The sequence below is a fragment of the Adiantum capillus-veneris genome, chromosome 4, assembly GCF_014529385.1.
Source record: "Adiantum capillus-veneris isolate H3 chromosome 4, ASM1452938v2, whole genome shotgun sequence".
NCBI classification, from domain to species: Eukaryota; Viridiplantae; Streptophyta; class Polypodiopsida; order Polypodiales; family Pteridaceae; genus Adiantum; species Adiantum capillus-veneris.
The window spans coordinates 126,321,918-126,337,547 of record NC_140934.1 but is presented as its reverse complement, the minus strand read 5'-3'; positions in this window follow the sequence as shown (position 1 = coordinate 126,337,547).

The window sequence follows — 15,630 nt, the reverse complement described above, 5'->3', positions numbered from 1 at the left end:
CCAAAGCACCGAGAGCACAACATGTTTCTCCGACGTCGCCTAAGTGACAACCCTTGACTCGCAATCACATCATGAATTTTCTTTTTTGCGGGAAGGTCTTGCGTAAGGCCAAAAGTGATCGCATCTGGAGAGGGTTGCCTTGTCAACCATGTTGGGTATACCCTGCAATCAATCCAAGAGACAACGTTTTGGATATGAAGCTTATCAAGGACTTTACAGTAACAACACCCCTGCCATCATAACACGAAACCTAGGTTGGATGTTGTGTATGCTCAAGGGTCAAGCAATGCACTGCTTTGCTTTATGTATTTAAATAGTAGGTGTTAGGGTTCAGGCCAATTGGTCAGACATCCATTACAATGACCGGACTAACCTTATCTATTCTTTTGATCATAGTGAACAACAAGGAGTAATGAGGAATTACAATCCTCATGCTGAGCTCCACCAACACTTTGTGTGTGCTCTTCTTCTCCCTCTCACTCCGCACGCACCACACACTGTACAAGTGGTATCAGAGCTAAAGGTTGTGGTGCACCTCGTCTCCTGGCATTTTCCTCTTCCTAGTGAGCTTCACATCGGCTACATAGGCAATGGATCAAAGCTTAGAGGTTCCATGGCTATGGAGGCATTGTGAGCTCGACACATAGAGCTCATATATCAAGGTGGCAAGGGGCTACCACAATGGGTGAGAGATTGAACTTTTTGTGAGCTCAAAGAGAGAGAGAGAGAGAGAGAGAGAGAGAGAGAGAGAGAGAGAGAGAGAGAGAGAGAAGTAGGTTACTCAGTTTAGGGTAGATTAACTTGAGCTAGAAAGCTCGGATTTAAATAAAAAATTTATATTCTCTTCAAGCTCTATGACTTTGTAAAGGAGCTTGTTAGCTGATTTGGAGTGCAAGTATGTTTAAAATAAAAAACGCAGAGGCTGTTTTTCTCAAGATAGATTGTGTATTTGAGTTGAGTAAGAGAGTTAGAGGGAGAAAGGCATAGCTTCATCTCAACTTAAAAAGTAAAAGCCTTGAGGAAACACACATACTCTCGGCATCGACGAGTTCTCCCCTCGACATTCATGAGTTCTCATGTCGGTATCAAATACACACACACACTCTCCAATTTTTGACTTCAGCGACACTTTTTTCTGACAATGAAAGTCGCCATCGACACCCAGTTTTCTCAGCATCGACAACCCTTTTTCTCGGCTTGCAACATTGGCGTCTCCTCCGACATCGATGTGCATGGGTGAGGTGTCTCTTCCATAGAGGCATGACAACCTAGCATCAGTACTGACTTCAACGACATCAACTATAGGTTACATATTACCATTAGCGACAGTCTCATGCGTTTTTTAGAGCAATTTTTGGATTTACATATGCGTTTGGTCATGATGTATGTTCTATTCTGTGTTATTTCTTATGTGTAGCCATTGATGGCTTCTCAAAGATAGCTCTCAGGTACAATTTTTTACATGCACGGGGACAATCACAAGTTCTCTAGACACAACAGATCCTACAAGCCTCTTTGGTAGTGACTCCATTATAGTTCCAATGTGAGTTTGGATGCATATGTTTTATGTGTGACTAGCACTTGGAAGTACTTGGGCTCTATTGAGAGCATTTTACTCCTCGGAGGGATTTGGTTTTGTGATTTTGCTTGCATCTCATTGGTGCATGTTTGAGCACGTGTCCTACCATTTTGCAAGTGACAGTTTCAGTTTTTTGGATGTACGTTGTGTTGCGGATACTGGCATTGTACCTCATTGTGGAGCCGATTTTGGCAATCCCTACTGTTTAGCCTGGAAGAACCCTTTCTGAAACTATGGCTAGTCATGTTGGCATAACTGAGCACTAAGGTTTTTTGAAGCCAAGCACTGGAGGCCAGGCTACCTAGTGTGAGGTGGATTAGGGTGCTAGAGAGCCCCATTTGTGGCCTTTCCATAGGACATGTATAGACAGGTATAGGTGCTTTGATGCTAAGTTGACAGTCTTTTGATAGTTTCCTTGAGGTATATATGTCAGTTTATGCCCAGACAACATTCTTTGTTGGTTTATGCATTGTTTTTTGCTCAATTTTGCTTGAGATTTTGGTATTTGTATAGAGGAGACTCTGTCGAACTTTTCTCGTGAGTCCTCTAGTTTGCCTACAACACTCTTTTGCATTGACATTGCAGTGACTTTAATGAGTTTCTCATTGAAATTTTGATTTTTGAGTGGACACTCTGCTAAATTTTTTGCAAAACAATTACCATAAGCTCTAAGCGTTACTCTCTTGCAGTTATCTCTTCTCAATATGGTTGGATCTTTTGAGAAAGAAGTTTAATATTAAGAAATTTGATGGCACAAATTCACCATATGGAAGCAAAGAATGCTTAATGTCCTAATCAACAAAGGACTTACAATACCATTGAAAGAGCACAGAAAGGGTTTGTACACTGATGATTGATGGGAGGAGCTTGATGCTCATGCCATGGCAACTATTTGGTTGGATCGTCTATATTGGAAGTAGCCAAAGAAACAATGAAAGGCAAAGAGGTCATAGTCACCATTGTGATGGTTCTCATGTTCGCAAGAATGCACCTAGCAACAGCCATGGACGTGACATGAGGAACATTGAATTCTACCATTGTCACAAGAAAGGACACATGAAAAAAGATTTCCATTTGTTCAAAAGAGAAGTGTAAAACCATTGTCGTAAGTTTTGCACCTCCTAAGAGCAGTGTGAAGATAGAGGAGCTCGATGTCGTTAAGTCTCCACATGTTGATGTTCTTCCTGACATGCCGTAGTTGTCAAATATACTAGTCTTCACTTTTGATTTGAGTCCAGAGAGGTGTTGTTAGCTCTTGATGAATGTTATGTACATAATTGTATATTTGACTCAGATGTCAGTTTTCACGTTACTCCTCACAAGTAGTGGTTCTCTAGTTATGCTTCTAAACACGGTTTAGTTAAGCTGGGTGATTCTCATCAACTTGAGATATGTGGCATTGATGATGTGAGGCCTTGTATGCGCAATGGTACTAAGCTTATACTGTGAAGTGTTGGACACAAGGTAGTTAGATACGTAATTCAATTCGTAAGGTACGTAGTACAGAATGGATTGAGTTTTTAGGTACGTAAAAATTTGTAATTTTTTCACAAAGCATGAAATTGAGAGTACTTCATACATTTATATATGCATTCACTCAAATAAAGACTAGGAAATCAACAGTAGACCATTACAAATGCCAAAAACTAGAGTCCACGATTCTAGGCGAACAATGAAAACACAAAGCTGAGATTAGCTAACCAATGTCTACAACCAAATAGTATCAGATGTATGTTGTCATGGTCACATATAAATAAGAGCATCAAAATAAATACATAATGAATCATGATAATCCAAGACTGAAGTTCAAAGTCCTGACTCTAATAACTAGTAATTACTACAAACCGCACACTCAGCACTGCACTCAAAGGTCATCATCATTATTAGAGGATGATGAAGATGATGATGAGGACATCTCTCCCTCTGTCAGGACATTGCCCTCATCATCATACTGTGGCCATGTAAATCCCGGGTCCCCTAATGTGTCTGCATCATCCTCATGTGGATCACCTTGCTTTGAAGTCTAGATAAGACGAACAGTTGGCTTCGCACAAACGTGAGGTTTGCGTAGTGGAAGTTTCCCAATCCAAATGATCTCTCATCGTGCCCTCTTAGGATATGCAGCCTCCTTCTGGAGAGGGATGCTCAAGCTCATGACCTGGTGACTCGCCTGTCCTCACTCTCCAACTCTCGTAGTATCTCGTCATGCTCATCTCTGATACGAGTATCTATCTCCTCTACTATGGGGTTTGGAACCATCTTCACCTCCGTAGGATTCACCTGCACCAACATTGATAAAATTCCATAAATATTTGAAGATACTTCAAGTAATTCAACCTAGTCTATCTACGAGCCTTTAGTGGACTATATCATGGAACAAAGTTCAAACCTGCTTGGGATTTCCCAAAGCATGGAAAGAGCGTACTAGCCTCATGTTCACTCGGCAGTACACCAGCTTCTCTAGTTGGGTCATGCTCAATTTGTTCTTGATCTTTGTGTGCAGGAATATGCACTCCAATTGCACTCACAAGCACCAATTGAACAATCTTGATGGCAATGTACAAGAGGTGAAAATCTTTAGAGGACAAAAGTGCACAAGGTCAACATTTTAGGCACAACTCACAAACATGTTACAACTTGAGTACCTGAGAAAGAATATGTAGCCTCTGAAAGTAGGCCCCAAGTTGTTCATGAAGCTCGAGATCTCCACATCTATGACCAATTTCTCATCCTCATAGGACATGCGATTGAGGAACTCCAAATGAAGGGTCAACAAGGACATGTATCTAAAATGCTCGGGCTTCTTGTAGAGTATAGCCGCCATGCCATGAATGGGACGATGCATATATTGCCATCAACTATCTGCAGTAGCCAGAATGTCTTTCATCTGCAAGTTCAAAAAGAAAAATCATTGAGTCTGAGATTGGCAGATTGCCCATCATTCTATTCAAAAAAAGCAAGTCAAGCAACCTAATAATTCTTACCGCTTCTTGATCACTATATGCAAGGCACATGAGTTGATTCTAGTTTTGTGAGAAAGGACACATTTGTTATATTTTTATAGTTGGTGGTTAGAAAAATAATTTATTTTTACCTTTGTTATGCTCACATATAATTATAGGCAATAGAAGTATCCATCCTAATCAAATGGTTTTGATGGTACACGAAGCTAAGTAGATAATGTGGTCTACTCACATTTTCAAGTCGGCGGCACGACAGACATCAAAAGTAAAAGTCATTGGAGGGATGTAATCAAACTTAAGTCCTCTTTTCCTTTTAGCTTTCTTTCTCATAGTAGAACATAGAAGATCACAAATGGGCATTCCATTGTAGCCCTCTCCCCTTGTTGTAGAGAATCTCTTTGATAATTCTCTTCATTACTAGGTATTGACTTAAAATATTATTGGAACTACTTGGTATGCACGAGTCTCTGAATTCCTCCTTGGTAAATGCATTGTCTGTCATCTTGTACAAAATTGCAAGCACTTAGTGATTTTTTATATGCTCTTGCTCTTTCTAGATAAAGCACATGTCTAGATAAGAATAGAGAAAGAATGCTCATAAAAAAATGGCGACACCCTAATTGTGGTTATATAGCGTGTTTCCCACTTGGATAATGTTTCCCTTGTTTGCATTTATTAATATTTAATTATTGTATGCCCATGTAATGGCTCATACTTCATTCAATAATTTATTGGTTTAGAAAGTCTTTTGGCAACTTTGAACTAGATATTGAATCTATAAGTTGTTGACTTTTGGGTTTTTAGCTTGTGTTCATGCATATAACCTCTTCACTCATGTTGGTTTCTTGGTCATACTTAAAATTGCCAGGCTTTACTTATTCATGAAACATGCTTTTGTCAAAAGAAATTCTTTTAGGTGTAATCAAGCCTATGGAGCATCTTCTCTATAAGCAACTGAGGGAGCACGTTTATAAGCTTGCCTTGTTTATGCACATCTATACTTTTGAAAGGTAAAGCTAAAAAATGACATAGAGAATTTAAAACAATGAATACCATGGTTGCAAGCTTTTCTTTCTTTAAATCTACTCAAACTTTTGAAACTCACTATGTGATAGTGATAGCCGTTTTTCGGCTCTCCGTAATTGCCATAGTGAGTTAACCCACCCTACCAAAATCATCCAAAGACTGTGGCTATCCCTACCATTTCACTGTATATAGGTGTGTGTGAGTTAGGGGACTTTTCCCATATCTTCTTAAAAACCCTCAATTAACTAGTCACTAGGCTAGTTGAGCCAAAAAAATAAGAAATTATAAGTATATTATGGCCCATTTGTGTGTAAATATTTCATTGTATATAGGGTTTAGATAAAAGGATTTTTCATAATTATTTTGGTATTTATTTAAATATTTCTACCTTTGGTGTGTTAACATTGACTCACCATTACCATATTTTTTCTTACCATTTTGCATACTCTTTATTCCATATAAAAATAATTTGATGCAAGCTTCTCTTATTTTTGGTGTAACTCCATCCCAAAAAAAATCCAAAAAAAACTAGTTCTATTTATGTGTATATTTTTTCACTATTGTGATTTTTTTCCTTCCTACATCTATTCTCTATTACTTTCATAAATTAGACCACCAAAAATATTCATCTTTTTATGGTAGACTTATAATGAGAGAGATTTATTTTGACCCCTTTATATTTTTTCCACCTATATTATTTATATTTGACATGTACATATTTTTTTAGACCCCTCAATATTTGATTTTCTTAGTTGTACTATTCACTTATATCATGATCTCAACAATATCTTCAATTATAGACCTACCAAATAAGATCAAGGGTATGTGGCATGCATGCATGCACCATGGGGGGCTCACTCTTGGAGGTATTCAAAAGAATCATCCAAAGAAGGGCCTCACAAGGACTTTGTGCAGTGAAAAAAAACAGTCGGTTTTGCTAAATTTTTAAAGATCACGTGCTCCCCGAATTTGAAAAGGTGATACAAACAAAAGTTGTAGCTCGTGGGCTGAACTTTTACCTCAAATTTTTTTATATTTTTTTGAGCTACGAGCTGTGAGCTATGCTTTTATTGGTGGACCCCAGTTTGCCCATGCTATGCAGCCACACTCCCTCTTCCACTTTATCATTTTCCTCTTTCACACACACTTCTCCACTCATCATCCCCACCTCTCTCACCAATCCTCTCTGCACCCTACTCACCTTCTTCTCAACCTTGAAGAATAAGAGAAACCATGGTGAACTCATGTCTCCTACACACACTTCCATTCCAAAATTGACCACCTAGTCTCATTTTTCCTCATCCATATTACCCATATCTATCAAAAAAACCACAAAATTCAGCCTCTTCTCTTGAAAGACAGCATCATGGTGATTGATTACTCATGTTCACTTACCTTGTCTCCCAAGGAAGGTCAAGAGTGGAGAAAAAACGTACCGTCAAAGCTAGTGGACAGTCAACAAGCGTTAAAATTGACACTACTCAGGACACTTGGAGAATCAACATTGTAAGAAATCCATATTTTCTTACCTATTAAGAGTTTTTTCTTCCTTATTTGTATCCTACATGGATACTCCCATTGTAAAAATCCAATTCCATTTGTAAATCAATAAAAATACTAACTCTACTAATTTACTAACACTAATCTACTATGAAAAGTCCTATCACCTCCACTTCTCTCCTCTCTCTCTTCTTCATCTATCCCCACCAACTTCATGATAATTCCAAGAAAAAAAAAATAGATAAGTGCTGAAAATCTAACCCAACCATGGTTAGAGGAGTAACCCTAGCCCCCAAAATTGCTATAAAAGGAGGGTGTGGCTAGCACAAAAGGGGGAAGCCATAAGCAAGAGTACTATGCTATAGCTTGAGAAGCCAAGCTCAACCTCTCTAGAAGGAGCTAGCCCCCAAAATTGCTATAAAAGGAGGGTGTGGCTAGCACAAAAGGGGGAAGCCATAAGCAAGAGTACTATGCTATAGCTTGAGAAGCCAAGCTCAACCTCTCTAGAAGGAGCTCTTGAGTGGAAGCTCATTGTCTCATGCATGTGCATGTGTTGTATTAGGGGTGATTAGCAAGGGAACTCTATGCCATTGTAAGAGAGAGTGATCATTCAATTGAGAGTAGGGAATCTATCATTTCTCCTACTAGTGTAAGCCCAACATTTGTTGAATCAAGGAGGGTGGATTTGGACTAAGCTTGGATACTTTGTCTCTCTTCCACCGTGAAGTAATGGACAACAATGATGTGTAAGTGTCTTGGTGTTTTTTTTAAAGTTCTTGTTGATAGCTTGTCTCTGGGTGTTGTCATCAATTTAGCCATAAATCCCACATACTGTAAGAGGGCGACAGGGTGGAGAGGACTCCCCTGGCCTTAAGACAGTGATTGGGGTGGCTTTTCTTGTGATGTGTTGTGGTGTTATTTACTCAAGCTATGTTGAACAAATACTAATCTCACTTTGATTGGTCATGACAGATTTGTAAGAAGGTATTAATGCAACAAGCATCCCCTCCCCCTTTTCTCTCTTTCTTATGTATATAATTGTGTTGCTTGATCACTGCCGATACATTTCAAAGCAGCCCGAGCACTATCTCTCTCTCTCTTTACGCGTCCTAGTTCACATCCAAAACTAGGTGGTGCCCCAAATTTGTGTAGGGTTTGGTTGCGGGTTTGTGTGTGTGTTTGCTGTTTTTCCAACCCCAACCCAATTGAGCAGCACAGGAGCGTAGAAGGGTGCTTAGAGGCCACTCTTCTTGTTGCCCGCCCCGGACCGCCTCAATAGCATATGCCACACCCTCCCCATTGGTCACATGAACATAAATTTTTCAATTTAGGCAGTGTACATTTTTTTATCTTGGTGTTTATTCACCGAATTAGGCATTACAACCCTTATGCAGTTTTGCTGATTTAGAGGTCACTAGTATACATTTTTTGGTTTAGGTAACATGCCTAATAGATGGTGATTCTTCTATTTAGGCAACACCAATCAAAAAATCATATTGCAACGACTAGCCACCATTGCTATTAGTGTGATTTTGTTTACGATGGAAATGATTTGGATTTTATTGATATAGATGTGGCTTTGGTTTATGAGGATATGATGATGATACTATGTATGGATTTGAACATGCTATTGATGCAAAATGGTTGTTGGATGGTGACTATGACCAATTATATCCCAAAGTATTAAAATATCACATAGATTGCCTATTCTAGTGGTATGGGACACTAAAATACGTAGTAAGTGGATGACACAAAGCATAAGCAAAAATTATTTTGTAAGATTTTATTTTGATGTATTGCATTCACCAATATGTAATTTTAACCCTAGTGTTTGACAAACTATGGCTTGAAGATTGATTACATAATAGACTCACATGAGTTCATAAAGGACCCATGCGAGGGGAAAACCTTTGTCCCTATGCTAGTGTCACCTTTGTTCTCTCCTCTAAATCTCTCTTCCTCTTTGCCATGTGTGTGCAGAGAACTTCAATTTTGAAGGTGCACATGTTACTCTCTATCTCTATCTCTCTTTGATTACATATTGCGTTGGGTTGTGTGCATTGATGAGTCTTCAGGTATTCACACTTGTCTGTTTCCTCTCTTGTATGTAGTGCATTTATGTTTTTGTAGGGTCACCTCATTCTCCACTTCTTGCAACATCAACCTTCAAATCGTGTATTGTGGATAATGGGAAAGCATTGTTTAATTAGAGGGTGTGGAAGGCCCTCCAAATAGTCCCAATTTCATCAAATTTATGGGATGGTGACCATAAGTTCTCCACTGCTTGCAACATCGGTGAAATGCCCTAGGGAACTACTTAGCCAAATCCTCCTCCCTACCTCCCTATTTATAGGCCCTTGGCCTTGTAGGATTCCCTGCCCATTAAGTAGTTGGCCCTTGGCCCAGTCCATGAAACCTCATGGTTTCCTTTGGCATGACATTACGCTCCCCTTGGATAAGTGTTTTCGTTTTTGAAAACAAAAGCGGGAAACTTCTTCCTAAGAACACTAATGTTTTCCCAAGTGGCACCTTCTTCAGGTCAATCTTTCCACTTGACTAAAGCTTGTAGATGTACATGATGATGTGTACGTAAATCATGATAGTCTAAGATTTGCTCAGGTTCATGTAGTTGGGTAGGAGGTTTAATAAAAGCAACCAGAATCTATTGGTCAATGACATTGTCCTTCCCATGCAATCGTTTACGTAAACGACTTGCATGAAATACCGAATGAATACAAGAGTGTGTAAGCTCGATCACAAACTCACTTGAGTATCTTGAAAGGCCCATAGTATCTCAGAGATAATTTAGGTATTGTCCTAGTCTTCAGACTTTCTGAGGCACACACATAAATACCTCTTCCCCTTCCATGAAGGTAGCTTGCCAACTTTTCTTATCAGCGTACTTCTTATACCGATCATGGGCTTGTTGAACATTTTGATAAGCTAGTTTTAGCATATCCATATGGTCTTAGATGAAATCCTTGACTTGTTGGAGTTTTTCAGTTGCCAACTCCAGCGTAACCGGTGACCTAGGTTGGAAAATGTACATTAGCATGAAAGGATTAAAGCCAATCGTTACATGCTTAATACTGTTGTAAGAAAACTTAAGAAGAGGTAGATAATCTTCCCAGTCTGATTGCTTCTTGCTAACGTATTCTTATGGCATATCCTCTAGCACTTGATTGCCTCTTTTAGTTTGACCATCCGTTTAGGATGATCTGTTGTACTTAGGTTGAGTTGTGTACCCAATGGTTTAAACAAAACCCTCCAAAAATGACTGTTGAACTTGGGATCACAATCACTCACAATGTTACTTGGCAATCCATACAACTTGTACAGATTGTCCATACATAAATTAGCTAACTCTGGAGTCTTTATGGTTGACTTGGCTGGAATAAACTTGCATAGTTTAGTCAATCGATCTACGACCACCCATACCGAGTCATGACCTCGTACTATGGTTATTAAACCCACAATGAAATCCATAGAGATACTTTCCCATTTACCATTAGGAGTCTCTAACGGATGCAAGAGACCTCCTGCCTTCACGCACTCTACTTTATCAACTTGACATTTTTGGCAATGCAAGACATAGTCTTCGACACAACCGTGTGAAGATTGGGGACTGGAGTATGCAACTTTTCACCCAATCATGTCCTATATAGGCCTTGCCTTGCTAATAATAGGGATCCCCTATACCGCGTGTCCTAGCCCTTGGCCACCCGGTCTTACCCTAGGCCTGATATTAACCCCCCCTTGGAGAAGTGTTTTCATCCTCAAAAACAAAAAAGTGGTTGTATCTTCATAAGAACACTAATGTTCTCCACAGTGGCATCCTTTAGGGATCCATCTGTCCATTTGATCGAAACATGGTTGAGTAGGAGGCTCAATGAAATCAAGAATAACATCTTGATTTTCCACATTGTTGTCCCTTTGCAACCATTTTGTGTAACCGGCCCATAACTAACATAGCATAAAGACTCTATCTAGAACCCACTTGAGTATACTAAGTGAGTTATTGCAATGAGAAGGTGTCGCGAATTATACCTCTTCTCACTTTCCATAAAAGTAACATGCTGATGTAACTCATCAGCAAAGCTTAAGTCCTTGACATCTTATCTTATCGCATCAATAAACAACCCCACCATAACTAGTGTAAGGTTGAGAACCTTACTTAAACATGAAGAAACTAAACCTAGTCTCAAACATGCTTTACCTTACGGTAAGCAAAATCCAACTAGAGAAATACATGCTTTTTAATTGGATTTCTTGGTGCTAATGTACACGCTTTGTATATCCTTTAGCACAAGATCACACTTGTAACCCGGGGGATTCATTCTATATTCAAAACAGGACGCCACCTGCGAGCGGAAAACTTTGATAAAACCCCTATATACAACTCATATTAGGGAATATGACCCCCCTTTGTACGCTTATACAACAATCAATGCAGAAAACTATCATACCCCTATCTTACATATAAAGTTTAGGTTTCACATGATCTAACTGAGTAAAACTAATCAAAGAGTGTGTAGCATAGTGACTAGCAACGTACTAAGGACCCACTTCTGTTGATAACTAGATGTACCCTCAATGTATCTTAGTTTGACTTTCAAACTATTGAGGCAGTCCGGGGCGGGCAACAAGAAGAGAAACCTCTAGACACCCTTCAAGGCTCCCGTGCTGCTCAATGGGGCTAGGACACAACACAACACAAACCAAAACAACAAACCCACAGCCAAATCCCAACTACACAAGGGGCACCACCTAGTTTAAGAGCGAACTAGGACGCAAAAGAGGAGAATCGTTAGAGCAACCCACAAACAAGCAAGGAATTTACACTAACCCTAACACCAATGGAACACTCTCACACACTAAAACACGAGAGAGAGAGAGAGAGAGAGAGAGAGAGAGAGAGAGAGAGAGAGAGAGAGAGAGAGAGAGATGGTGTACAACTTAGCTTCAACTTTATATTTTGCACAAAAAGGAACTTAGAGCTTGCGGAATCAAGTGACAAGATTTGGTTATAGCATCACTAGCACATTGTCTTAGGGTTATGGGAGCCCTCTCACCATCCACCCTCTTACAATGGTAGCCAAAACAATAGCCAATGAATCACAAGCAACAAAACAAAAACCTTCAATGAAACAAGTCACCTTATGAAGCTGAATGAGTTTGCCAAGCCAAATTGGAGGAGAAGCGTGAGCCTTTGGACATGAATTGCACCCAAAACTACCAATTCATTGATGTTGGGGTAGATACAACAATGGTAGGAAGAATATCTTCTACTCGTACTCACTCAAACTAGCTCAAGCTTTTCTATGCACCAAGGTGATGGTGTATAGAAAGCTTACTCTCTCTTTACAACCAAGATAGAACTGACGTGTGGTACGCTCAATCTAGTGTGCAATGGTATAGTGATGTCTTTTACAAGGAGGAATGGGTTCTATTTATAGGTTTTAGAAGCCTTGATTAGGATTAAGCCTAATCAATTTTATTAGGAAAGATCAAGGATTATGAATTTTTATGAATTTCAAATGAGAATGGGGTCTCTCTTTTCTCTTGAGTCACATGGATGTGGGCTCAAGTAAGAGAATTATTGATGTGGTGAAAGGAGAGAAACTTCCATGGGAGTGAGTGAATTTGGTTTACTTGTGCGGTTGCCTACTCCATATGTTGATAGTGTGGGTGCATTTTTACAAGAGAAGTTAGTTGTTAGTGGTAATAATCACTAGAATTGTTAGTGATACATTTACAATGGGTAGGATGAGTTGATTTGATGAAGGAAGAGGGGTGAATTAAAAGAGAATTATTGAGATGGTGAAGCTTTGAAGAAGCTTGAACTCACCCTTGTGTAGATTGTGGAAAAAATGACCGCTGGTCTTCTTCTTCTTCTTCGCTTCTTTATGCCGCCGCCACGGTTGACCACCACGATGAAAAGAGGATTTGTTGATGAAAAATCCTCAATTTGCAGAAGTTATCATGGTTAAGATGCTGAATTTTAGATATTTTTTAGGAGAGGTAAATGAAATTGTAACATAGAAGCAATAGAGAGAGACATGGAGAGGGTGTATGTATGTAGAGGTTCATAAAAGAACTATAGGGATGAGAGAGAAGGGTAATGGTGAAGAGGGTGGGAGAAGCCATGGAAATTGCAGGTTTGAGTGAGGGAAGGAGAGGGAGGGATGTGTAAGAGTGAGTAGGTGTGTGGAAGGGTGAGAGAAGACTAAGGGCTACTTGTGAGAAAAGTGGACAGACTGGGGTCCACTCAAAAAATTATAGCTCACCGCTGGTAGCTCCAAAAATTATGAAAAAATTTGAGGTGACTATTCAGAGCGTGGGCTACATTTTCTCTTTTGACCACCGCTCCAAATTTGGAGTGGAGATAGGTGCCAAAATTCTCACCAAAAAGCCTGTTTTTATGCCTGCAAAAGTCTTTTAGTGGACCCCTCCTTTGTTGAATTTGTACAATGCATCCAAGAGTGAGCCCCTCCTTTGTCATATTATAATACAAAGCCTCCAAGTTGACCTTGACCCATGCATGGAGGAGGATTATTGGTGAATAAAGAAATATATACATGGTGGCAGTAATGTATGGACTATTCATGGACTTTAGCTCAATGAGCAAATGGTGTTAGAATAATGAGTAAAAATAATAATAAAAATATGGAGGAGTTATGGATATGGAAAGATATTGGAATCATATGATATGGTCCCTCCTTGAATTATTTTGGGTGAAAGAGGAAAAGGTATGCAAGTAAATAATATAATAAACGTAACCAATGAGTAGAAATCAATTTTTTGTTTTCACGAGGGTGAGGGTGAAAATGTGGGAGTGATTTGTATAAAGGAAAAATATGAGGTTAGAGTATGTACATATTGGCAAAAAATATAATTATGGTGTAAGAGGATGAAAGAAGGTATACATAGGTTTAATAAAACACACACCTAAGTAGAAATATTTAAATAAAATACCAAAATAATAATAAAAAATCCCTATATTTAGGCCATATATACAATGAAATATTTACACACAAAGAGGCCATAATATACTTTTATTTTTTTTATTTTTTTGGCTCAACTAGCCCAGTGACTAGCTAGCTGAGGGTTTTTAAGAAGATATGGGAAAAGCCCCCTAACTCACACATGCCTATGTATAGTGAAATGGTAGGGATAGCCATAGCGTTTGGATGAATTTGGTAGGGTGGAATAACTTACTATGGCAATTATGGAGAGCCGAAAAACGGCTATCATTAGCCCAGTTTCCGAAGTCGTCTTTTTGCCTTGGAGTTGAATTTCTTCAACTTTTCTTCTCGAGAGTTGCATTTCCAGCTCATTGGATATGTTGTGAAGCCACCTATTTGGTTGAACTTGACTTTGGCTCCCCGTTCTCCATCTTTCTCCATTTGGTTGCCCGAAAGCGTCTTTTTCACCATCGGTAAGTGAATCAGCTTTCTTTTGGGTTTTGTTTGCAAACATAAGTCATCCATGTATATTTGAAGCTGCTTGTGAAGTTTCATGTCATTTGGTCGTCAATTTTAGCCGTTATGCCAAAATGACGCTTTGTGTGTCCGCAGCCGAATCGGTTGTTCCTACCTACTTTTGGTGATCCAAACCCAGAGATACTCCATGGTTGCATTGCCCTCGATGTTGTTAAGCTTCTTGAGAAGTTTTGTGTCGTTTCGACAACTTTTTCCTGTTTGCCTCTTGCAGGCTCTGTTGACCTAGGGTTTTTCAAATCGTTCTTTCTCGAGCTTTGAGTGTTAGAAACCCCTCTTCTATGTTAGGGTAACCCACCTATAAGTTCTTGCAAGGTTTGGTTAGGCGGTTGTGCCCCTACCTAGCGTTCCTCCCCATTCCCCGTCTGCTCTTGTTTCTTGGTTTTGGTCAGTTTTCGCGACAAAAGTTAACGATAAGCATCAAAAGCTTATGGAAATGAGTCTACCTCTCATGTCTGGTGTCCTCTGAGCTCTCGTAGCAGTCGTAGAAGGCGGTAGAAGGTCGGATGCTCCTGTGTGCTCTTTGCTCTCTCCAAGAAGGTAATAGTGGAAATGAGCTTGAAAGTGATGTGAAAAATACTTAACTTCGGACTTCCCGGATCACTTGTTACCAAATTTGACATGTGCTCCTATCTTGTCGTGAAATGCACTTTAGGATTTGAAATTTCTCAATTTGGACTCCGTTTGACCTGTTTCTGAGAAATCTGTCCACTTTGCCAAAATTCTGTCATTTCAGGCTTTCCGCAACTTTTTCAGAATTGTACCCAATTTTTACCATGGGTTTCCCTTGTCATTAGGACCATCACCGTCTATTCTTTTCTTTTTTTCAATCTCATTTCACCTGCTTTTTTATTTTTCTTTTACTTTATCAAGAAAATCATAAAAAATAAAGGAAAATAGCAAACTGAAGCCAAAAAATTCCAAACATACATGATAAATAGCTGGTAACCCTGTGTATATGAATATACACTTATTTGTGATTTCTGGACTTGGATTACCACTTTTTTCCACTTTTTAGCTCCAAAAACACTCTTTTAGTGATATTTACACGTCTAGAGACCCA